The sequence below is a fragment of the Rattus norvegicus genome, chromosome 15 (genome assembly GCF_021556685.1).
Source record: "Rattus norvegicus strain SHRSP/BbbUtx chromosome 15, alternate assembly SHRSP_T2T, whole genome shotgun sequence".
Taxonomy (NCBI): Eukaryota; Metazoa; Chordata; class Mammalia; order Rodentia; family Muridae; genus Rattus; species Rattus norvegicus.
The window spans coordinates 82,317,657-82,343,408 of NC_141548.1; the positions used below are offsets into that span (position 1 = coordinate 82,317,657).

Here is a 25,752-nt window from a genome sequence, read left to right on the forward strand (position 1 = left end):
TCACAAATCAAGACAATGATGGTATTTGTTTCCATTAAGTTGAAATGTAAGGTCTATAACAAGAACACCATTTTGTACACTATTTTCTACACATTAACAGATGAATAGTAATGGCAACCCGTATAAACCCAGCCACAGCTTTTGCTTGTGGTTGACTTTAACCAGTTACCTCGCTAAGAATTTCTGAAACCGAACCAGCTTTCAGTGGTCTTGAAGGTTCCTGTGATAAAAATCCATCGACCAGTTAACTGACAAGCAGACGCTGTGGCAAGGGAAGAACCTGCTTTCCTGAGTACTGAATTGAGGCAAAACAAAGAAGTGTTATGTGGAAGTCCTTTACGTTCAGCCCTTAGTCTCTGTTCTTCCTCATTCTAAAGGATAATACTTTTGGATGTTACACAGAACAGCCATGTAAAAGAATCTGTACAACAAAAATGAATTGTAAAATGCCTCTAAACGGAATGTACCCGAGGACTGGAATGTAGTAAAGCTGGTTCTGAGGAGAGGCTTTCTTTTTTCCTCACTTCCCTGTTTTCAAGAGCACAGGCTCTGTCAGCAGCTACAGGGGCAGCACCGTTTAAGCTGACCCTTTTGGCGCTACTGACTGGGCGCTGTTTGTCTCTGTAGAAAGGAAGAGGGGGCTATGGCCAAGGAGGACCAAGCATGCAGGAAACTTTACAGAGTGCAGAAAGAAGCTAGGCCAACCTAGTGCTGTGCAGGATGGCTGCTGTCTGGAAGCCACTGTGTGCCATCATCTGCATTTAGCAGGCACTGTTGGTGGACTAAGGCAGGGAAAGGGTTTGTCTGAAGCAATTCCATGACCAAGTTCAGTACCGTTTGGTCGGTCAAGGTACTGGTACCAAGTTTCCATCTCACAGTCTGGGATGTTGTGAGCATTTACGACGTGTAACACAAGGGAGGCATTTCTGGTTCACTGCACATATAATTTTGAGTTGACTAAATAATCCTCATCGGATCGTTCCATTGTTGAGCCCTCAGATAACAGACACTCAGTCCTCACTCCTCTGCCTCCTTCCCCAGGCTTCATGTTTTAAATGGGACTAGATATTTGGGGTTCGGGGTTAAGTATCAAGCAATACATGCCTTTAAAGGTCACAGTCCTTGCAGCAGCTCAGGAGCATGGCTTTCTAAACACCACGTGACTGCTGTAATACCTGTATAGGAGGCTGGGATCTCTTGCAGGTACCGGGTAAGTAAGCAGGGGAACACCAGATCCCTGCCCCAACAGGGTCCCCACTCTGGGGCTTCTGTTGAGCATGAGTCTGTAACAGAAAGGCCAGCATCGTCCTCCCTATGTTTCTACTTTATCCTTAGTGTCCAATGCTTACACAGCAGCGTGCTCTCTGGCTAGACAACATTGAGGATCCAAGCTGACTTGGTACCTCAGAAGTTGGGCTTGTTCTAAAGAATGCCAATGTGCAATTGATGACTGTATTCCAGGTTCAGGATTACTTCAGTTGCATTTAGTAATGATCTTTGTGTTTTCAAAATGGCCTTGATAAGGCCGTTAATACTGTGTTCACAAAGTTGATACTAAATAGATCCTTGTAGTTCAAAAGACCAGTGAATGCTGTTGGCCAGATGCCTAATGGGTAAAGACAGTTTCTGTGCAATTTGACAGGCCTGAGTTCAATCCCTGAAACACCCTGAACGTCTGAAGGAAAGAACCAACTCTACAGTTGCCCTCTGACCTCCTTGTGTGTGCTGAGGCATATGAAAGAGCGCTCTCTCTCTCTATCTATCTATCTATCTATCTATCTATCTATCTATATATATATATATATATGTACATACATGCATGCACACACATACACATACACACACCAGCACCACGAACAACAAAAATAAATGAACAAATATTTTTAAAAGAAGTAACTTCATGCCCTCTCTATCTCCCAGAAGGCCAGCCTTCTCAGAGCAATTGATACATGCCCGAGGGGCTTCGAAAGCCCATGTGGTGATTTTAGATCCTGGGAGAACAAAAGAACAAACCATGACTTCAGCAGCAGCACAATCTGGCTTGGAGTGGCAAGTTAAATTAGAATTAAATCCAGAGAGTCTGGGAAAGTCACATGCAGAAATAGCTCCATTTACAAAACCCAAGGCACCGAATGGCTACCACGAAAGAGGAAATCAGGGTTAGCTGTAATCAGCAGGTAATAAAAGGCCGTTTGTCACGGGTGACCTCGGTGTGAAGAGATGCTCTCTGCTGAAACTGGAGTTCCTAAAAGAGTGAAGAGGGAAGGAGGGAGGAGGGAGGGAGGGAAGGAGGGAGGGAGGAAGGGAGGGAGAAAGGAAGAAAAAAAGGAATAAAAGGGTAGGACCTCCACTCAAGTTTAAGAAGACACACACACACACAATCAAAACATAAAAACTAGAAGCAGAAAATACAACAATTGACAGTATTTCAGCACACACACACACACACACACACACACACACACACACACACGGTTGTATTGTGGAGCATATTGCTGACTATGTACATTCATAGAACGTTTACAGTGCATCAGGCTCTTCTCTGTTATGTCTCAGAGTCATCCTAAGTTTAACACCGGTGGCATCCAGTCTTGCACAGGAAGAAGCCCAGGCACCTGGAGTCAAGAGTCCAAGTCAGGATGTGGAGCCAAGAGGCTGACCCTGAGCTCAAAGCTATTGCTTTCTACTTTGGGAGAAGATATAGAAGGCATCACACATGAATGTATGAGAAAATATAAAAAAGCAATGAAATAGCATGTGTCACTTAATGTTCTGCTCAAATCCAATTACGCAAAGCAACAACACATGGGCACACTCATGAGTGTTGCTTATCCCAAAGGCACATTGTTCAGCTGAGAATTATAAGGCAGATACTATCAGAGAGGCACGGGGTTGTTACCATTATTCTACAATTAAATATTTTCTTTAATTTTTTTACATTGATTTATTGCTTGATTGTGTATAGGGGTACATCCTCTGGTGTACTTGAGAAGGCCAGAGGACAGTTTGAGGAAGCTGGTTCTTTCCTTCAAATATGTGGGTCCCGAATATTGATCTCAGGTCATTGAACACAGCAGTGAGAGCCTTCACCAGCAGAGCCATCTCACTGGCCCCAGAATGTGCTTTCTTAACATTTCTGTGAAGTGTACATTTATTCCCAGGTACAGTTTTCTAAAGGGAGAGGCCCACGGAGGCATGAGTCAATGTGGACCGACGAGCCAAGTCCCTCCCTTTACTGTGGTTCACTTACAGTGCTACCAGAAGGAATTCAAAGTTGGACTGAACCAAGCAGTAACTACCTTAAGAAACTGGAGATATGTTTTAAAGAGTACATTTTCTACTACCTCTGAAGTTCAAAATTCTAAGGTTAGCAGTTGCACTGTTTCTAGAAGCTATGATTCAGACATCATCCCACTTCATGTTAGAATCGGAATTCAATATGCTCCCAGAATATACATACTGGGAATAATACCTAGTCTAAACAGAAAGCTCAGTCTTACAAATTTGAACTAAACCTGACACTTTTTCACGTGAACAGAATATGCCCCAAATGTATTTCTAATTATCATTTTATTCTAGTAAACAGACTCTTGTACAAACTTGACAGGAAGATAATGGCTTTAGAAGTGAGTCCCTTGAGAGGCTGAGGGACTGGGAGTAGAGTCACAGTGTTTCATGACTGACCTCATTGAAGCAGCTGATATGAAATGCTTCCCTGCACTGCTTACCAGACCATTAATAGATTAAAAACTTCCACAGGCTCAGCTTTCTGTTTTAGCCCCTTCATGTTTTAGCAAGCAAGACGAAGCCATGTTAAGGGAAATGGTATAAAGGTAATAAAAAACAATTCTAAAGAGCTGAATCAATTAAAGTACGAGATATGATTATTATATTCGTTTCTTCATCCAAGTTTTATGATGCGATTAGACTAGCAGTTGAAAGAATTGTTTCTGAACAAAGAAAGATCTCTTGTAGACAGATGACATCTCTTCAGCCAGCAACTTCTGTGAAAACGCTTTATGCACTGCAAACACTCTATGCCCCAAATCAATTCATAATACCAGGTGAACATCTCTGGACTTATGAACTTCTGAAGTGTGCAGGACACACCCACAGCATGAGAGACACATAAGCTGCTTAAATATTTAGGAGAACTTTTCTACAGAGACTCTTCAGAACATTGAAGTTTTCTGCCAGGAGTTGTAGCTAGGTAGATCATGAGAACTTGAAAAGAAACAAAACAAACCATTTAGGTCAAAGCAGGATTACAGGTAATTATTTTAATCCGAATGCCTTTAAGGCAAGCCCTACCCTCTTCGCTGAGGCCTATGTCCCACTGCCTTCTGCTGCCTTACTTATTCATGCTTATTTCTTTGTTGTGGTACTAGGGATTCCATCCAGGGCCTCCTGATTTGTAGACAGTTTATCACTGAGAAAGAGCCCAATAGAAAAGCAGGCCTTTATGTCTTTCTTATCTACATGGTTCTTGAACATATCTACTTTGAGATCTTCTAGAATCATGCTGATTTAGAAAATAACTTCTCTTGGGTTTGTGGAGATGGTTCAGTGTTTAAGAATGTATACTGCTCTCCATGAGAACTTGAGTTTGGTTTTTAGCTCCCACATTGGGCAGCTCAGAACCATCTATTAACTCTAGTCATCCGAGGGCTTCTTCTGGTCTCTGTTGGGCACACGTACTTACCTGATGCCCCCATCATTAAAAATTATATCTTTAAAAAAGAAATACTCTTTATTTAACTAAAGACAACAGCTTACTTAGTTTTAAACTGCTCAAACATGGATACATGATCTCAAACACATCTCTCTATTATGAACAGAAGTTTGAAAGGCTGAACAGAAAAAGGCAGGAAGGAGTTTGGGTATCATTCTTTCTGGCAACAGAGGATCAGAAAGAACACTGTTTATGCTCAGACATAACTGTATAGTGAACAGCTCATTTCCCCACACTGGAAAGATATTAGAAGGCAGATTCACTACTAAGGCAGTTCCGTGTATATATGCCAGGCAAGAACAGCATAGGATAGGACTCAACATTTTAAATACTAAGACAGAAATAGGATCATTCAAATAGGCAGTTCCAATGAGGTATTTTAACACAAGCATCAAATAAAACTTTTGACATGACCATCAAAACAAGTTTCCATCTATTTTATGCTGGTCATTAAGCAGGTCTATGTCACACCAGGGATTTGTTTTATTAAAGAGCACTGAAATTTTGTCAGCTAACTACCTTGTACTTAGGGTTGCATAAATTATCGAAAAGCTTTTATTGCTCACGTGGGGCTACATAAATAACAAGACCAAGTAGGACGCCTTGGTGGTTTCCCAAGTAAGTATTTTTTTGTCACCGACATCACTGTAGCGTGTTACAAATTCCTATCTTTCCTACCTCAAAACGGCTATATATTTGAATTTTGGAGAATATCAAAACTTTTCAAATCAGACAGAGAAGGATGTTTTCCTTGCTTTCTCCTCCCCAACAACACACTTCATAAAATCTTTGACCTTCCAATAATATGTCAAATTAATGGTGCTACAGTCAGATGATATATTATTAGGATCCGATTTCATACTTGGTAGACATTTAGAAAATAAAGAAACAGACTTTTCAAGATTAATCATTATTCCAAGGGCATATAGCTAACTGGTGGCTGACTCAAAGTCAGAGGCCTGTCTTCTTGACCATGTTCATAATGAAGACCTTACTTAGAAGCAAGAAAAATCTGTCTGGTAACACTAACATTCTTTATTCTCATAAGCTAGAACTTGGAATCTCACAATGTACGCTGTTATCACTTTGACTCCACGAAAACTCAGGCTAAACAGACGAGGGATTTTGATTGCTTATTTTCCATTCTGATTACACAATTTAGGAAAAAAAACTACAGGTTTTAATTTCATGTAGCATATTTTATTAAGGATTTATTTTTCTTGCATACACACTGTGTGTGTGTGTGTGCGTGCGTGCACATACACACATGAACTTATTCGAGCGTCTGTGTTTACATGCATAGGGATGCCCACAGAGGCCAGAAGAAGGTCTAAGATCCACTGGAGCCACAGTTCCAGGGTATTGTGAGTCTACAGATATAGGTGGTAGCAACGGAACTCAGTTTATCTGCAAACCTGCTTCAGCCTTTTATGTAGCAAATTTTAAACGCGTACTTCATGAAACCCTACTCTACCCAGCTGATCTATTAATACACAGGAAAACAAAAGCAAACCAAACAAACCAAACGTACTGCTTAAAATGGAGGGGATCAATCTCTGCCTGTTAGGCTCATCCACAAGCAGGCTTGCCTGCTGAGCCGGCCCCACCCCCACCCCCACCCGCCACTCAAACACCAATTTAAACAGCGCCTTGTGGTTTCTAATGTTCAACTTAAAACACTTCATTTATTAAATTTCTTGCTAGGTGTTTTCTTGTATTCCATGCTATTGTAGATGGAACTGTTTTCTTAATTTCATTTTCAGATAGCCCACGTTAGTGTACAGAGATACAATTGATTTTGGTGCACTGACCTTGTGTTCTGCTACTGTGCTGAACTTATCTGTCAGTTCCAGAAGTTTTCTGGAAATACCTTGAGGATTTTCTGTGAAGAAGATCTCACATCAACTGTGAATGGAGGTAATCTGAGTTTATTATTTATTTTTAATTGCCCTTGGCTAAACTATTGCGTGAAAGCTGTAAATACAGACATCTGTGTCTTGATCTTTTCAGTCTTTCATCTATGTGATCTTTCATCCTGTCTGCTAGATGTGAGTCTTTCATACCTGGTCCTCATGAGGATGGAGACATCCCCTTGGATTCCAACTGTGATGAGTGTTTTCATCATGAAAGGATGTTAGATATTACCAAATGCCCTTTCTGCATACAACCCTAGAGACAATCATGGGTTTTTGTCATTCTTTCTTCTAATATAATGCGTCCTGCAGGTTTTCATGTTATGAAAGCCTCACTTGTACATTAATCTCACTCATTATGGTATATAGTTGCTTATGTACTGTCAGATCTGTTTACTAGAATTCTGTTGCAGGCCTTTAAGTCTGTAGCCATAACATATACTGGTGTCTTTTATTATGATGTCTTTGGTTGTGATATTGAGGCAATGTTGTCCTCATAGGATGAGCTGAGAAGTGTTCTGGTCTCCTTTAAGTATGCGTTCCACATTTTGTTTGCATTTAGAACCATTACATACTAGGTTCATTGTCCTCCTTTATGAATATTTATCCCTTGTTTTCGAATACATTCCTCAATTAGACCCTTCTACAGAGGTGTTGTTTCTGATATGTCTTTGTTCACCTAGAACACTTCTTTTATTCAAGTCTTGGGGTCATGCTGCCTGCCAAATGCAGACCTGGCCCATCCTCTCCTCAGCCAGGAAGAAGGGACACATAAGCATTTTGTGAATTTCAAATGATGTCTGTATTATTCATTTTCTAAATTTCCTTCTCCTCTATTATTGGCACAAGACTGTCCATGGTCGTCAGCCCCGGAGTATTGTTGGATATTGTTTAACCCTCAGTATGTACTGAGCTGCTAACAGTGTATGCAGTGTACACTGTGAATTCACTTGGGCAATGAAACAATGGCTTATATACACACACACTGAGGAGTCTATCATGAAAATTATGTCAAGATTAGCAGTGCACATAATTCTTGTCAGCAATCTCAATAGGTAAGAAGGAGGTTCTTGGAATGGCTAAATGCTTGCCCAATGACATAACAGCTTGAGCCCATGTTGCTCTCCTACCTCATATCTTCCCTGTGGAAAAGATGTAAAATCTTTTCAATAGTAAAATGAAAACAGTAAGTACTGTATTTACTGGTGACTAAATGTTTTATACCCTGTTAATTTTTTTAACTTGACCTTTTCCTGCTAAGATAAACAGTAAGACTAGAGTAAAGTACTAGTTATTTATAAGTACTTTTCAATTTAACACGACTGACTCAACAAAATAGTTATTTCCTGTGAGTCCACCACAGAAAAGCAGGTGTCCATACGAAGCTTTGTCAGAGAGTTTATAATCCAATGACGTGTGGCATTTGGTTATTTATCTATCTTAAATATGTGAGATATGACTCAAACCTCTGCTAATACATGGCAGTTAGGCAGTGTGTACTTTTATGAAGTTTATATTCTCAGAGATATCTCTGTTTGCAGCATTAATTCTGATGTTAAAAGCATCATCTTCTTCAACTGGCATTTCACAGACAACCACTCAGCAGCCCCAAGAGTGTTTAAAGGCTACACTCCCCATGCCCAGCGGCTGAGAGTGTCTTGGAACTGCCTCCTCTTTGCCCTGGGGCTCCCTCTATTTATAAAATAATTTTGGCTCCTCTGTGCATCTGATGGTCCAGCTCAGCCTGTGGCTCCCTTCATTTTCTTGGGTGCTTTCCTTTTCATCACCTCTCTGGTTTCTCCCTCATCCCATGCCAAGTATATGTGAGAGGAAAACAACAAACTCCTTCCCTTGGCACAGACATCAGCTTTTGCTACCCATAGTCCTGGGAGAAAGGTTTCATCCAACGGCTGCAAAGCTTGTGCTGCCATCCAGGTCCAGATCTATCTAAGGGCACCATTTCCACATCAAGAGTTTTTCTGTGGAGGAATTTGGGGCCAGCTGTGAAGATAATAAAAATTTCTCCAATTTATTATGTATGTAAATCATAATTATATACATCATAAAAATGATATGTGATAAAAAAAGAGGCTCTATCACGTGTAATGGGCATCAAGAGAGGGAGGGTCTAGTTCTGAATGGGAAGAACAGGGCAAGCTTAATGGAGGACACCAAAGGATGGGTCTTGACTCACAGGGAGATGTGTCTGTGGTAAGTAGTCAGCAGAGGAGAGGAGAGCTGATAATTATGAAGGAAACTAACTTACATATTTAACCTTGAGACCAAATTGTCTCACATGCAGAAATCATATAGCATGAATGGGTAGGTGAGGGCCTAGCGTCTCTAAGATGGCCAAGCACAGGTCAAATAGACTCTGGATGCTTCCTTAAGAAGATCTAATTTTCCAAGGTCCAACAAAGTGTCATGATTTTGCTTTTAACTTTACTTGATGAGGTTCAGGAGGGAACTTTTGGTTTCTCAAAGCAGGATCTTCTGGCCAAGGGATGATTTAAGTCAAAGCTCTTATCAATTAGAGAGCTGCGTACTCTTACCATGGAAGGAAATGACTGAAGCAAAGTCATGTCCTGAAATCTGAACCAGAGGGGCCAGTTTCCCAGGTACCTCATAAGCTGGCTGTCGGTTGTTGGTGATTGACTGGATAATAGGGAATGAAACGTGACTCAGGTAGGTTAGCTCTGGTGACCAAGATAAAAGTAATGTGATTAACCTGAGCCACAGGGATAAGACACCATGCGAGACGCTAATGAGAAAAATTACCCTGTATGTAAACAGTAGATTTATGTCTCCAAGACAATAGGGCAGCACTTTCTTTTCATCTGCCTGACAAGTAATAATTTAAGAGAGTCATATAAACTAGGTAATAAAAAAGTATTTTCAGGGATAGCTTGAATGGGTTTTATCAAAGAAAGCTCATAAAATAAACTTAATGGTAATGGAATTTCATTAAACACCATCGAATGTATAATTCTAAAGGCCAGGTACTTTGTAAAGAAAATTAGAGAAAAAAAAACTGCATAGTTTTTGTTTATTCAGTCAATTAACGTTCATTAAATTCTTTCTGGGATGTTGCTGAGTTTATGGTTGGCAGTTTACATACTTGATGAACTAGGTGATTGCTTTTCTGATTGGTTTTAATTATAGGAGTTTGTTTTTCAGCACCTCAGAGAGATGCACTTCTGTGTAGTAAAGGACCAGCGGATGAAGGAAACTGGTTCCGAGAGTTTACCATGGCCTGAGGCAGAGGGCTGAGTGTTGTTTTCTGTGCCACTCCAGCCTGAGGTAGAGGATAGTCAGGATGGCAGAAGCTGAGAGCTACAGAACCAGGAATCTGGCTGACATGGTCTCAGGCATGTCTCAGAAAGCTGTTAGCTCCTCTATGCTTTGGTTGCTTTTCCTGTAAGACAACAACGCGTATGCCTTGCAGGGTCTTAGAAAGAATTAGGCTTCTGACAATCAAATCATTTAGGTCAGTACTGGGAAATGACTGATGTTCCTGTGTCATTTTGTGCCAATTATGAGCCTCACTTGAACAAGGTGAGCATTGGAATGAATCAAGCAATATGCCCAGGAGCACAGACGAGAGGAGGTCTTTTCAGTGTTCCTTTGCCCCGGCACTTAGGCCAGTGGCTTGTAGCTATCTGCTGAATTTTTAGGAGATGCACTTCATATGGATGTCACAGCCTGTTTCCTGACCTCTGTAGGTTGGCTGGTCCCCCAGCTCAGACCCAGTACCACTTTTCTTCTGTGCTTTATCCCCTTTCCCAAGTGAACTTGATTATCATTCCCATGTGCTGTACGGTAGGCTTCATAGTTCATCTTTTCAAAGCCACACTAGTGCATCTCATGACCTTTCTCTCCCAAATAAAAGATGCAGCATTTGACCTGCCATTCTTGTGTCAATTGTGAGATTCTCATATGCAATACATAGGGCCAGATGTAGTGGCATATATAGAGTCCCAGCACATGGTAGACAGAAGCAGGTGAATTTCAACTTTGAGGCCAGCCCGTGTTAACTATCAAGATATGTTTAAAACAAAAATCCAATTCTATTTCTTTTGGTTTCTACACCTCAGGAAATAACAGTTATTTTCCCAACACTTTGGAACCAAGAGTCATTTGTGGTTATTATTCTTTTCTACCACTTCCAATCTGTCCACAGTTCCTATTTGTTTAACTTTCAAAATGTATCTCAAGTGTGAGTACTTCTGATATAATCATTGTGTATCTAGATCCCTTCCACATACATCAACTGCAACCAAGTTTCAACCCCCAACTCCTGAGACGCTGAGCCTTTTTTGATGTGTTACTCTAAGATGTACATAGCATAAAATTGAGTTTGTAACTACTCTTAAGGGTGCAGTCCAGGGGGTACTTAGGATATTCATGTTGATGTTCAAGCATCACCCTTGTGTCTAAGACATTCTTCCCTCCCCAACAGACACTCCCATTGTACACTAGCTACTCCTCTTTTTCCTTACTATCTGGGATTTTCTCCTACCCTCCCCATATACCTCTCCGTCCTCTACCACATTTCACCTTCCTTTCCTCTCTTCCTCAGTCTTTCTCTCAATCTTGTCTCTCTTTTTCATAGTTTCCCTATGTAGCCCAGGCTGGACCTCATTCTCTTGGGTGCTAGCCACTAGTGCTACCACTCTACTGTGTTTTCTATCTTTATAACTTTACCTATCCCAGGTTTTTACTCATATAGATTTGTGGAACAGTTGTCCTTTCATTTGCCTATACACATTGGAGTACAGGTCAGAATTTCATTTCTTTTCCAGGTCAAATAATACCACCATTGCATTCAGGTTTTATTCACATGCCAAATTTTTATCCACCCGTTCATTCACTGATTGCCATGTGGACTGTATCTGCCATTTAGCTACTGGAAAAAAAAAACTCTGCCAGTATCACTGAGTCCCTGTTTGTAAATCTGTTGGGTAACTAACCAATTTGTTGGATTAAATGTCAACTATTTCAGTTTGGGAGGAACCACCAGACTTTCCCACAGAAATTACACAGTTTTATCTTCCTATAAACAAAACACAAGGGGTCTAATGCTTCAATACTCTGTTTAATATGTTTCATGTCATTTAAAAATGAGGCCATTCTAATAGTTGTGATATTGTCCTCCATCCTTAAAAAGTCCTATAGTCCTTAAGGAAACATGTCATATCTATCAAAACAGTACTTTTCAATCCCACTTAGAACCTGGCTTTACTATTGTTTATGAGTCCCGAAGGAATGCAAAACACCATTGTGAGTCCTACATATTCCTCGACTTAGAGCCTCCTCTCTTGATATTCTGCTTAGACTTCACACCATCAAATGGTTTCAATGTCACTTTACTCTGTTTCTGATCAAATATCAGTTCTTCAATGGGAACTTCCTCAGGACCCAACCTGAAGTTCTCTTGACATCTTACCGTCGATTGCTCTAGTTTTTCTCCTATCCCACATCACTCCTAAGGTAAAACTGGCATTATTTGTTGATCATTAGTCTCCCTCAGTAGCATGTCAATCCCATGTGGAGTAGGAACTTATATGCACTCACCATGGTGCATACTGTAAATACTACTGTTAAGAGAACACGGCTCAGTGCTGGAGAGATGGCGCAAAAGTTAAGAGCACTGCTTGCTTTTCAAGAGGTCCTGAGTACAATTATCATCAACCACATGGTGGCTCATAACCATCTACAATGAAATATGTTGTCTTTTCCTTGTGTACAGGCATATATGCATGCAGAGCACTGTATACTAAATAAATAAATAAATCTTTAAGAGAGAGAGGGAGTCAACATTGTATAGGGTTACATATGCTTAATAATATGGATTTATATCAAAAGAACTTCATTAATTTTGTAATTTTTCATAATAGATGTCCAAAGATTCATTGATGGCCAAATATAAAATAACTTGTGATCTTTCTTTGGGAAAAGGTAGTTTGCTATCGCTATTGACTGGTCCAACAAAGACCTCCTGCTGATATGCTGAATCATAACAATCATATCATGAAGTCTTCACCTGAACCTCAAAATGTGTTAGAAACTTAAAGCTAATCATGTCTAATTTTCACAAAATTCTATTGGGTATTTGGTCCCTTTTTCTTCTTCTCCTTCTTTTTCCTCCCCTCCTCCTCTTCTTCCTCTTCTTCATTTGCATTTTTAAGAGAGAAAAATAAAATCCAAGAATCCAGAACAAACTGGCCAAGATCACAAAGCAAGCAAGCAAGCAAGCAGTGAGGGGGGCCATTTTTGTGATGAATTGTCTGCACCCAAAGTTTATTGTTTATCTACATATGCCACAAAGATGTCATACTATTTATTCCATAGAGAAGTCAAACTGAGTAATTTAGAGGTCACAGACAGCCACTATCTCTTAACTTTGACCTTAAGAAATGTATTCTTTAGTTAGTATTATGGCTAGGCACGTTTCTGTGTGTCATTAAAAAGACATCAATGAACACAAGGTACCAAAAGAGTTAGTGTTACCATAGTTACTCAAGGCTATTAGACAAATGCAGAAGGATGAGCCACTTTTAGAAGTCTGAGAGGGTCAGAAAATAACATGCAGGAGGTTGAGACTTGAACAAGTCCTGACTACAGAAGAGAAGCTACATAAAGAAGGCATGGGAGAGAGAGGTGTCATCCCCAACTGTCTGAGCCACCCAAGCGATGGTCTTAGATGAAGGGGGCTGAAAGGCATTTGATCACTAGGGTAGAACAGTGCATTTAAAATTGAGAGTGTCCCTGGAGAAACTAATGAGGAGGATCATTTGCTGGTTTAGTGACCACTTAGCAAGTGATGTCAAGCCCTGGGCTCTCTGCCTTATCAAGACTGTTTTTTTTTTTTTTAGTTTTCAGAACAACTCTCTGTAATCAATACTGTTCTTCTCTACTGTTTATTTCTGTAGAAAATGAACCTTCTGCAGGGTAGGCAAGGGCTCCACCAGGCCCATCTTACTTTTTATTTGGAGACAGATTCTCACTAAATCGCCCAGGCTGACATTGAACTCTCTCTGTTGCTCAAGCAGCCCTTGAGCTTGACATCTTCCTGCCTGAGCTGTTCAAGTATCTGGGACTGTGGACCTGTTCTAACAAGTCCAGCTAAAGGCCAAGGGAGATGGAGAGATGTACAGTGACAGGTGTTTCAGCAAACTGGGTAAAGACTTTGAATGCTGTAACAAATGCTCGACTTTGTTCTGAACATGCTCCTGTCTTTTCTAACCAGAGTTGAAGTTATCACTGTAATTTTTTTTTGTCATTGCTGTTAGAGACGAGAACTCTCTATGTAGGCCTGGCTTAGATCTTACTATGTAGTCCACGCTGGCCTCACACACACAAGATCGACCTGCCTTTGCTTCCTTAGTGTTGTGTTACTGTACCTGAATGAGCTTTAGTGTCATCAGCTTAAGAAGGGACCAACATCACATCTTTAATCTCGTGCACATCACAATGAGTCTACAGCCATCAAACACTACTACTCATAAGGTGGCCACTGTTACCATAAGGCTGATGACGTAAATGCCTGTGGTAGACCGCCTCACTCTTCCATCGAAGGGCTTACCTTCCAGCCCTTAACACTCCACTGTAATCAAAGAGAAAACGATGGTGGCTGAGAGCTGTTCTACAGACCAGCGACACTAATTAAGGGGCCTAGAGCGTCTATAAATTACCTTCTATTCTCTAAACTCAGAGCTAATTGTCAACGTAATAAATTCTTGATTCTTACAGACGCAACTACAGCGCTTAAGAGGATCAGACTCTGAGACAACCTGTGCTCTAAGAATCTCCACATTTTAAAACACTCCAGTATACATTGGGAACTTTCAAGCTTTTGCTGTTTTATCCTTTTTTTTATTTAGAGCCAGAAAGGAAACATTTCCTTATTTGATTTGCAGTTCTTTTTATCACATAATAACTGAAAATATATCAACGGGCTAATTAAAAAGAAAGGTCCCAGCACCTGGGAAGCAGAGACAGGCAGATCTCTGTGTGTTCAAGGATAGAGTTCCAGGACAGCCAGGGCTACACAGAGTCCTGTCTCAAAAAACAAAACAAAACAATAACGTCAAAAAAACAAAAACAAAAACAAAACCAAAAACAAACAGACAAAAAGGAAGGAAGGAAGAAGAAAGGATTTAAGGATTTGTGATAATCCTTTCCCTATTTTCTGACCAACACAGGTTTTTGTTTTTGTTTTTGTTTTTGTCTTCTCTCCAGGGTACCTGAAGGGAGCTTCTGTGGTGCTTCAAGAGCTGTGTGCTCATAAAAGTAGCAAGACACCCGAGTGCTCAATGGAGCCCATGTATCATTGACAATGTGGAGAATCCTATTAAGTTTATATCTTCCCATTTCTCCAGCTATCACTGTAGCTGTCCTTTGAATCACAGACTGAAGAGGTTTCATCCACAGCCATATTTATTTATTCTCCAAACTGACTTTACGAGCTACTGTGACAGCCTGTTTATAACTTTCTCCCAGAGTCCTTCCCCAGGAGTGTCAACAAGGAGGGGAGCTATTTTTATTCAACCTTGGACAAAGCATTTAGGGTCTCATGATTAGAGTTTTTTCATATGTAAAAAAAAGAGAGTGAAGCAAACTCATCTTTCTTGCCCTTTAAACCCTATGAGTCTGTAATCCTACAATGCTTTAACTAACGCCAAATAACAATGTGACTGAGACATGGATAAAGTTCATACTAATTCCCAGCTTGCTTTTCCTTGTTTATAGGGCAATCAAAACACATTTTAATGTAGAGAAGCAAAGGGTTGATGCTTTCAAATTCAGTGTAAGAATACTATTTGTATATATAACGATATGTAAACACCTTATTTAGCTGGATCTCAAATTGTTACTAGGTGTTTTTTTCTTCTTTTTCAGCTAGAATATTGTAAATGTCAAGGAAAGATTGTTTCTTCTGTCTTTGCCACACAGATGCTGGAGTTCTGATGTAGCCACATGTGATCACACATGGCTGTCACATCTTTCCTTTTCTGCTTTACTGTTACATGAAACTCTCTGGACTAAACTCAGAGACTATTAGTAACTTCTGAATCATTTTGGCATTCACCAGGAGCTGAGGATAAATAGAAAAGTAGCTTTGCCAACGTCAAAACATTTATAAATTTATCTTACATTAGCACATTCTTGGATAATTTTGTTTTTTTCCCACAAATTGTCTTGTTTCCAACTCTAAGTTATAATTTTAGTAGACACATGTTATGCTCTAAGGTGCATCATTTAAAAACTGCAGATGTGTACAAGGACAGAGTCAACTGTCCCTCTGGAGCTGACTTGGTAGGGTCCACCAACACAGCAAATGGTGCAGTACTGAGTTTGGTGGATCCTGACCAAGGGTTTGAGACTTACTCTTATAGTTTTAAATGGCAACAAGGCCTTTTCAGTTACTAGACTGCCATGAGAATTACAGGCTTCTATGGGGTGATGTCTGTGTACTCCAAATTCATAAGTAGGCCTACCGGTGCTCAGGGTGAAAGGCTCAGTTAGTGTGATGTTTGTAGGTGATTAAGTCACTGGGTCATGTGAGTGACACCTGAGCCTGTGTACTAAGTCTCCAAAGAGCTTCTCTGTCCATCTACTGTGTAAAGACAACACAAGAGAGTGGTTCCAGAATTCCATAGCCAATCTTCCCCAGCACTGAACCTCCATGCATTTTGATCTTGGACTTTCCATCCCAAAGAACAAAAGATAAGCTACAGGTCTAGGCAACTTACAACAGCTTGAACAGACCAAGTCACTGCTTAAACATTATCACAGAGGGCGATTTAGGCTATACTTTAGTTTTAGTAAATGTGTTCAGAGTTTGATTTGTGATTTCAAAGCTACTATTTGAATTTCCTCTGCCAAATGCCCCTTCGAGTTGAGATTCAGGAATAGGGAAAGCATTGTAGAAATACCCTCTGAAAATCCTGAGGAATGCAGCCGTCAGCTTACAAATGCACCTGCATATTGGAGGCTCCTACACACAGAGGACTCTCAAGGAAAATGACAGGATAGCCTGAATTATGGAATGGAACACACATGTATACAATTCCTACCCAGTGACGAAAAGAGGAAAACGGGGCTTAAGAGTACACAGTATAAGGCATATGGGCATTATCTCTAAGTATCAAGGATGTCTGAACATACTCTTGTGTTGAATTTATACTAATTTCTATTTCTATTATAGAATCCCTCTGAGAAAGAAAGTACATGTTCTCCACAGATTTTTAAAAATTTGTTTTGAGTGTTAATTCACACCGTCAGTATTTCTAACAACAAAGGCAAGGTGTTTATTGTATGAAAGAAAACCTAAGGCCCAGGAGAGTGGGCAGGGACTCACACAAGCTTGGCTGTGGTACCACACAATATACTCCAATGTAAAGGCTGCCTGCGTGTCAAGGTTGCTTCATGATCCAGAATACTTTCAGACCCACAAAAGCTGCTTTGATCAAGTACAACTGTGGCTTCAAAGTCTTACAGGGTCATTTGCAGGCCAGAAACCTTGCTTTCAGATTCAGAAAGAAGAATGGCAAAGACTTCTGCAGTTCACTAAATTTAGCCTTTTTATGGCCTTTAGGGCAATACGGTCTTGTTTATGTCCATACCAACAGAGTTTATGTGCTGTCATGGAATCCCCAGAACATCAAGGCCACACTTTTGGATTACTTTCAAGTATGTAAGACTAACATACAAAGACTTGGCTGTCGTCTGTGAGCTCCCATTTTACGTGTGTGTTGAGCAGCAGCTCCACTGTGGAGGTCCAAGGTTGATGATGTAAATTATCTTTGACTGCTGGTCCACTGTACTCAATAAGGTTAAGTCTTTCAAATGGAGAGCTGCTGTATACAGCTAGTCCTGTTACCCAGCCTGCTTTGGGGAACTTGTCTCCAACCTCTATGGCTGGAGTAATGGGTAGACTACGATGGCCAATTGGCATTTATTTGCATGGATTCTGAGGATTGTAATCCTGCTTTTGACCTTTGCTCAACAAGTGCTTAACCACTGGGGCATGACCCTAGATGCCTCCTATCCCCCAGTGAAGGACATTTAAAAATATCCTTATAAACCAAAGGGAAGCTGCTGCTTACACTTCAGATTCTTGCATTAGAATTGGGGAAATGCTCTGGATACTTAAAGTGCTGTCTGAAACGTATGATTTCTTCCTTCCTTCCTTCCTTCCTTCCTTCCTTCCTTCCTTCCTTCCTTCTCTCTCTCTCTCTCTCTCTCTCTCTCTCTGGCGCTCTCTCTCTCTCTCTCTGGCTCTCTCTCTCTCTCTCTCTGGCGCTCTCTCTCTCTCTCTCTCTCTCTCTCTCTCTCTCTCTCTCTCTCTCTCTCTCTGTGTCTCTCTCTTTCTTTCTTTCTGGAAAAGCAGAAAATGCTAAGACCAGAACGAAGTCTGCAATTACTTACCAGATTTCCTTCTGTCAAACCTGAATGAAAGATAAACGTAAATGTATTTCAATCTCAATTGAGAGCACTGTAAATGGTTGTGTTCCTTTCATTGGAATGTTTTCATATTCAAAACCCATGAGCTAACAAGGGTTAACAGTTACATACCAATTTAACATTTGCTAGCTATGTTAAATATTTCACATGTATCATTTTATTATTCTCCCAATACTAAGAAGCTGACATTATTATCTCTGTGTTACAGATGAGAGAAATAAAGCTTGGGCAGATTAAGTACCTTAAAGAGAACGAGGCCAGGCAGCAGATATTAGTAGCATCAACCCTTACTGTGGGGGTGAATAGGAAATGAGAGAGCAGCTATTTTCAAATGAGATATAATTTTAAGAAAACACCACAGTGAGGGCCTGGATATAAGTCAGTGGAAGAGATTTGTCTTGTATGCTCACAGCTCTTGAATTAAGCCTAGTTCCAAGGAGAGAAAAAAGAAACATATTACAGCCAGAAGACATATTAATAAACTGCCCATGAAGGACTTGAAGCAGGCTACCCACAGGCCCTTAGCTAGTCATAACACTGCTTCCTAAGTTGGGAAAAACCACAGCTTCTTGTTCTGAGTAAAAAAGGGAAAAGTTAGTCTATCACCTCATTCCTCTGGTCCCTTTAAGAAAATCCTGGATGTTTCCAACTGTTTCTCAACACTAGGAAAACATTTCCAGAAGGGAGGGATCAGCCTCAGCCTGAGGATATGATTTCTTCACATAGAATTGCTCAGCTCTGGACAGCACTGTATTTCCACAAATCAAGACAAAATGGGAGTGAAGACTGTGGCCGACTCCTTTGTGAAGACTAAGAGCTATGTGTTATCCACCCAAATTACTGACAGAATATTGCTTCAAAATTGACTTTTCTGTTTTTTATTTTATTTAGCTGGTTCATATGTATGTGCACTCATGTAAAAAGTGTGTATGTTATATGTAAATGTGTAGTGTGGGTGAATGTGGAGGTCACAGGTTGACATTGTGATGTCTTTTCCAATTGCTTTTCAACCTTGTTTTTTGACACAGAGCCTTTCACTGAACCTTGAGATGACTGCTTCCACTAGCTCAATGAACAGCAAGTCATAGGGATCCACCTGTCTCCACTCTGTAGCAACACTCTGGGCAACAGACTTCTGTCAGTGGGCCTGGTGTTTTTGTGTTTGTTGGTAATTGGAACTCAGGCCTTATTCTTGAATAAGCATTTGACCATTGAACAACCTTAAGTTAAATAGAGCCTTTAATTCTGCTTCTGGGCCAGTGTCATCTTATATAAAACAGACTAAAATTTAAGATCCTGATATCACAGTAGTCTATACAAATTGGATGTATCTAGAAATCAGATGTAGAACACTAGAAAGAGCATTCTCTTCTTCAATTAGAATTACATGGAAACTTCTTTCCCAGTGGTTTCTACAAAAGCTGTTTATATTGTACTATACTCATAGCTCACAAGCTATGATATTATGTATATTTGGTAAAAGCTAATACAAAAACCAGATTTTAAAATTCTGTTTTAGTACCAGCATGATTCAGGCCCACCCATAACTACATAACAATCATTTTGTTTTTGATAAGTCTTGCTATGCTAATGAGGAAAAGGACCAGGCTTAAAGAAAGCTTTGACTTTCAATGAAAGGATGAAGTTGTAAGAGTAGAAGTACATTGAGAAGCTTTATAACTCACTAGTTCCCTGAAGCACGGTTGTATGCTAAGCATTCCATGTAAAAGACATTAATTTACAGCTCTAGGACAGGGTTGAAGTGACCTTTCAAGAAGCTTAGTAACTTTTCACATTAATCTAGAAATTTCTTTATGCATGTCAAGCCCTCTCTCTCTATTTTTCCATACTTCAATGAAACCCAAATGCTGACCTGTGACATTATTAAATAGAAATACAACAGCTGGCATATGATTTTAAATTTCCCAGGTACAGATAAGAATTGCACTGTGATTTTGGCAGCCTGGGTGGGGTTAGGAGAGCCAGTAATGCACTTGACAGTGATGTACTTGGATGGCTGTCCACTGCCTTTGCGATAGACCATTACTCTAGTTTGGATCCTCCCATTAATCACTGGCAACATATAGGTCAACGATACCTAATAAGAATGCTCCCAATATTAGTAGTGAATATCTCATGAGAAAATGTTAGACTTCAGGCCTAGGGGTGAGGTACAAAAACATTCTAAAGCTTGGTCAGCTGTGTGTGTCTAGTGTGGTATTGGGAAGACAGTGGTCAGAGACAGGTGGAAGGACAGAGAGAACAGCCTGAAGTCTCAGGGTGATGGAAGAGCATAGGAAGAAACTAACATTCACAAGCTAAGGACATCAGCACATGGTGCCTCATTTTTACAAGGATGAGGACCAGCAGCTCATCAATCTCAAAATGTAGGCTAGGAGAGAGATGAAAGGGTGGTAAATGAGTTTGTGTCTCTGTGAGAAGAGTTCATTCATTTCTAAGGCCTCCTCCTGGCTGCTTGTAAAAGGCAGTCTCGTTTTGGCACGCTGAGATCAAGATGTGGAACTACTGGTTACTCTAGCACCATGTCAGCCTGCAGGCTGCCATGCCTCCCACCATGTTGATAATGGACAGAGATAATGGACTATAACCCAGCCCCAAATAAATTTTTACCTTTGTAAGAGTTGCCTTGGTTATGGTGTCTCTTCACAACAATAAAATCCTAAGACAGAAGTTGATACCAGGAGTGAGGTATTGCTGATTTAGCCTTGAATATGCTTTTGCTTGGAGGAATGTAGATTTTGGGACTTTGGAAAGCAGTGTAATGCTTTAAGTGGGATTAATGAACTATACCAGTAGAAAGAAACATGAAAGACAGTAGAGCTCAGGGTGGTTTGAACTTTAGGAACATGATGTAAGAACTTTCAGAGGAGAAGAATTTTATGTGGCCTAGAGATTGTTCATATGGTATTTTGGTGAAGAATGTGGCTGCTTTTGGCCCTTGTCCTAAGAGTTTGCCTGAGGCTAAGGTGAAGAAATTTAGATTAATCAATTTGAAATGGAAATCTCAAAATAACTAGGGTTTAGACTTTGTCCTATGGTTCACTCTTATTAGGAGCATTTTGATCACACATAGCAAACTTACAAAGGAAAAAAACAAAATGTATGATTCAAAGGTTACAGGAGCACCAGAAAGTGGAATGGAGCTAAGTCCTGTGTTCAAGGATATTATATAGACTTAAGGGAATGGTGACTTCAGGGTAAGCTCCCACCCAGCTAAGCTTATTGTTTATGTGTTTGTAGTTGAATGAGGGATAATTATACCATGTTAGGTATTTTGACCTGGTTATTGTTTTTATTTGGACATAAAGGGATATGATTCTGTGTCAAATTGACAAGGGATAGATTGTGATGGCTATTCTCAGTTGTCAACTTGACTATATCTAGAATGAACTACAATCCAGAACTTATAAAGATCTTGTGAAAAGGTAAAGACACACTTAGGTCCAGGTATGATGATACACACCTTTAATCCCAGTACTCAGGATACAGGCATGCAGATCTGAGTTCAGTGTGCAATGCAAGTTCCAAGACAGCCAAGTTTAGGCCATAAAGGAAATCATTGAAAACAGAAAGGTGGTGAGGATGTAACAGTACAAGAGAGCCATGTTCCAGCCCCAGCAAGCAGCAAAACTTGGCAGTTTCAGCCATATGGCTCTGGCTTTAGAGTCAAGAGTAGAAGACAATTGCTGGCAGAAATAATGCTAGTTAGCTAGGTAAAAGATTGGTGGTGATTAAGAAGAAACCAATATTACTGAGTTGAAATCTTCTGGGAAGTGTTTTCTGAGAGCACAAAGAAGGTGTGTTCCAGAGGTAACCAAGGTTGTACCTCATGTTGCAGCTGGACTTGGTAATTGTGTAAGAGTCACCCAGATGGTACTGGTTTTGAAGACATAAAGGGGTCATGAAGAGGACCTGAGGCTTGGTACCATGAGAGGTCAGGAATGGCCATTAGTGAAGGTGCAGCCTCAGTTGTAGTTAATGGCCCAGGCATACAGTGATCAAGCAAAGAGTTGAGTCTTGGCACCAGGAAGAGAGCCAATGAGGGGTACTGGTGAAAGTGAAGCCTATTGGAGATGCCAGTACCATGGGATGATCACCGAGAACAACAGCTTCAGTGGAGTGGAGTTAGTGAAAGCCTAGAGTGCTAAGGAATGCAGAGCTGAAGAAGTGACCCAGACCCTTTGGAGGAGCCTAGAAGAACAACTGTGGATCCCAGACACTGGAACAAGAAGCTGAGAAGTTGAAGTTTCCTTGGAGACCTCAAGATATTAGAGATGCCAGAGCCATGGGATACCCGTCTAGGAAAGCTGCTAACAGGGAGTAGAACTATCCCAAGAGAAAGACTTGTATTTCAGTCAACAAAGCTAAAATGAGTTGGACATCAGACATGGAGATGCAGAGTTTAGAGTTTGCCCAGCTGGTTTTCTGTCTTGCTTCAGTCCAGTATTTCCTCATATTGATGTTATGGAATGGTAATGTATATCCTGTGATATTGGAAGTATGTGACCTGCTTTTTGATTTTGATTTTATAGGTGATTCCATACAATTAAGAGACTGCATGACTTTCAGAAGTGAGTTTGAACTTGGGACTTTTAAACATTGTTGAGACTGTGATAAACTATGAGGACTTTTACACATGATCTTAGCCAAAAGGCTGAGAAATGATATATGAGGACTTTTGAAGTTGGACTAAATGTATTTTGTATTATGCTGTGTATAGGTATGGTCCACATATACTCACGTGTTTGAACAAGACTATGGGGGCCAGGGAGTTGAATGTGATATTTTACTATGCTTGGCACATAGGAAATGGCACTATTAGAAGGTGTAGTCTTGTTGGAATAGGTAATGCCTTGTTGAAGGAAATGCATTGAGGTTTCCTAGTACTCAAGTTCCACCTAGTGCAAGACAGCCTCTTCCTGGATGCTTGTAGAAGACAATCTCATTCTGCCTGCCTTTGGAGCAAGGCGGTTCCTTTGCTCTTCCAGTACCAAGTCTGCCAGCTTGATGCCATGCTTCCTACCATGATGATAATGAAATGAACCTCTGAAACTGTAAGCCAGCTCCAACTAAGTGTTTACCTATGTATGAGTTGTCTTGGTCATGGTGTCTCATCACAGCAATAAAACCTTAACTAAGACTGTGTTCATGAGCTCCCATGCATCTCTTAGGGACATAAAAAAGGAATGTCACAAATTGATCTTCAACAGAATTATGTATCTTATGTAGAAAAGAGGTAACATTACTTTTTCCCAGACCTGACTGAAACCATTAAGGAACTCATGATAAAAGGGCAAGCAGTGTCTGCTGCCCTGATGCCAGCTCTGGTTTCATTGTATATAAAAATCACATAACATCAAAGCAACTGGGCTAAAGGACATGCTTTAACACATAAAATTATAATTATATATTTATAAATAGATGTCAGTATTATCCCTAACATGTATCTAACAGAAATTATGCTCTACCCAAATTGTGACATTGACAGGATTCATTTTCTGTGAGAGTGTCACATATACACCCTACTGTATTTTGCCTGTTAGGCCAATGTACTCAATGTTAAAAGTATAAAGGAAATGATTATCTACACTGAGATACTCTTTAGAGTCATAGGCCTTTCAGTCTAAGAAGGAGCAAAATCAGGGTTCCAGAGGACCTCCAGGCTCAGAGGGGCACTCTGTCTCCAACCAATACCCATCAGAACAATGAAGCTGATTTCACTTAAAACCGTCTTCTCTTGCTGAGTTCTCTGAGTCTTTGCTCTTCGTCTTCATTCATCCTAAGTCTGTTTGAAAGCTGGAAAGTCAAGGTTATGTACCTTGGGGACTGAATCAACAGTTGTGGAAAACATCAGTTAGTAGATGCATGATAAATCTTGTATGTTGTTTACATTTCAAGGATCCCAATGGCCTGTTGCCTGCTTACAGCACAAGCTGCAAGTGAATGTCTGATGCTTTCAATAGAGATCTCTCGATCTATACAGAAAGCTGCTTTCAAAGGACACTTCATAACTGACTGAAGCTGGTGTAGCATTGGACTGGTAAGAGACTTACAGATGAAACTAACAGATAGAGATACAACATGATCACAGCTGATAGTGTGTACCCTAGGGCAAGGGGTCATGGAACCATTAGCTCCACTCTTATCCTGTCATCATGCATGTGTAAGCTGTACTAGGATGAGAAGAATGAAGACGCACAGACAACTGTCACAGACACAGTTTCCTAAAAAGTAAATGAAAATTTAAAAATTTAAGTAACTTTGACCCTAACTTTATTTTAAATTGAACAAGGCTAGCTCTTATAGTCACATGGGACAAAGTATTTGAACACAGCAAGTATGAGTGGAACATAGAAAGTTCCACCTGAGATGATGTGGGACATTTTCCCTCTGACACAGATGAGTCAGCTGACTTCCTCCTCAGAGTTAGAACTCTTCATCCCAACCAAACACAGAAATGCCTTGAGGATGACCAGCATTAGCACAAAACCTGCATACAGAGTGTGCTCAAAATATGCAAACTCTCTAAATATCTAATTGTTTCAGCTGGGTAAACTTGAAAAGTCTTAAAACATTCTGTTTCCTTTAAGATTACCATTTTAAAAGTAAAGAGTGATTTAGATACATAATTTAGTAATGGACTTGCAAATTGGTTAGATAATTCTGGTTTCAAAAAATGCATTATTTGTTCTGTCTCCTTCAAGTATTTATGACCCACTGTGTGCCAGGTCTTATGCTAAGTACTAGAAACTTGACAGTCCAAGGGGAGCCTGCACCCACTCCGCTCATGCACAGCACACACTTACAAGATGTGGTGTGGACTCAGAGAAACAAATGACTCTAGATTTTCTTCAGCAGTGGGCTGTATACTTTACTTATGGAGAAGGGTTTTATCAGGGGAGACTATGTAAATGAGATAGAACTCGGGAGATCATGAATATTTAAATGGAAGAAGAGTTAATGAGAAAGAGGTTCAAAGAAATGTCAAGGCAGCTTAGTTATATGGGGACTGCATTAACTATGTCTTGGTTATGCACTGTACTAAATAGTTGTGTATCTTTTTATAATAATCATCAAAATTTACTGACCATACTAAACATGGTTCTAGGACATTTAGTGCTCATAAGAACCATGAGACAGATATTATTAGGAAGCCCCATTTTATAGATTAGGAAGCTGAGGAACAGATATATTAAATAACTTGCCTAAGACTATAGCTAAGCTATAAAAACTGAACTACAGAAATCAGTAGACTGACCCCCTAATCCTCATTCTGCCTCTTCTCATTTTAAAGAGTAAGGTAATACCATCTTTCAAGGCATCTCAGAGAATGGCTATCAGCAATAATGAAGGTATTTATGCAAGAAAAACTATGAAACATTAAAAAATTGAAATATTACTGAAAAGCTGTTCTAATAATACACACTGTTTGTTGCTGGCAAAATTGGACGTCATTGCTCTCTTTTGGTGTGATATGATAGAAATGAGGGGTGAGGACTGTGGGACCTTGCTTCTCCCTCCCTCTAGGGGATGAATTATTAACCAGCAATATAACCAGGCACACCTGGGAGTGAATTATTGATTCTAGGACCCGCATCCAATCCTGCAGTAGATTCT

General features: G+C 40.2%; 1 protein-coding gene across 14 annotated transcripts in view; it reads right to left on the minus strand.

The window, feature by feature from the left end:
- The window catches only part of Klf12 (KLF transcription factor 12), a 425,271-nt gene that overhangs the window by 39,375 nt on the left and 360,144 nt on the right, over nucleotides 1-25,752 (minus strand).